Raw genomic sequence first — 1387 nt, 5'->3', positions numbered from 1 at the left:
TCTATATTGTGTCTGAAATCATTTTCGATTTGTCAAATCCTCAATCACAGACCACGGGATAACTCTATGACATGGTGTGGATCAGTTTCAGTGGTATTGATCGACATCCTGACATTTCAGATTAAAATCCACAGAAAATGATGGATTTTTTGTGGTGTATTGAATCCATGGATTGCTTTATTCTATTTGGAAACACCCTTTGGCTTAGAGTGTTTTGGCCCCATCTGTCACATTTATCCCGACAAAATGACCTTTTCTATTTCATATTTCCAAGAGCTATAGTCAGGCTGCCCTAATCTAAAGCAGTCTAGAGGATACTATTTCTAACAGTAACTAACTATAACCTGCTGGCTTATATGCACATAATAGAATTTACAGTACTATTACTGTATGACTTAAAACAATTCTATCTAAGACTGTCTTGAATAACTAAAACGGCAGTATGTCATATAATTGAATCATTTTGACACGTCAGTAATTGTCTGTAAAGTAAGGTAGCCAACAATGTAAAGTAGCTAAATTCCAAAGACATCTTGAGATGCAAAACCTATCCAAATACCACATGACTTACTGTTTATGTTTTTGCAAAAAGACAAAAAACCCTGTGGATGGTGAAAATTTTAAAATGCATTAGTATGTATTTTTTGTTTCAGCTTTTGATAGCAGTTTAAAAATGACACTATCAACATTAAGACTGATTGCCAAGAAAACTTTCTTTCATTGCTGCCACTAGGGCTGACATTTTCTTATGCTAAATGGCATTGGATTTCCAGCAAAAGGGAAGTATGTTTACAATTCTGTATTATTGTAGGGTCTTTACCTCACAATATAAAGCACCTTCAGGCAGTCTGTTGTTGTGATTTGGCACTATATAAAAATAAATAAACTGAATTGAGCAAACTGGCCTGGAGCAGCTCGCAGTTAGGGTTTCAGAGTTACCGATGGACATCTTCAGCATGGCAGATCCAAAATTTTAAAAAAGCCGCTTCACTGGAGGAAGAACTTTTTTTTTTTACACTGATTGTTACCTTACACCAAATACAAATATAATATACATTAGCTTTTTGAATCAAAGTACATTTAAATTCTCATCTATAAAATGGTATACTTATTTATAATAATAAGTACTGGCAAATAAAACTTAATTCTGTGGATATCAATTTTTAAACAAAGTATATCCAAGTAAAATGCCTTTCTTTCCTGAGTCTGTGGAACTCAAATAGGTTGTAATGTGTTTTAACTTTCAGAAAGCTCTCACCACCTGCAACAGTCGTACGCAGCATGCAAATTATATGCAGAGCAATGCACACTTCTCGAAAACTGCTCTATTTATGTGGTTTATAATGATAATGCATGACTGCAAAAAACAGTGTGTAGAAAAAAAAAC

This window comes from Astatotilapia calliptera, chromosome 12 (genome assembly GCF_964374335.1).
Source record: "Astatotilapia calliptera chromosome 12, fAstCal68.1, whole genome shotgun sequence".
NCBI lineage: Eukaryota > Metazoa > Chordata > Actinopteri > Cichliformes > Cichlidae > Astatotilapia > Astatotilapia calliptera.
Note: the sequence above shows the minus strand (reverse complement) of the source record.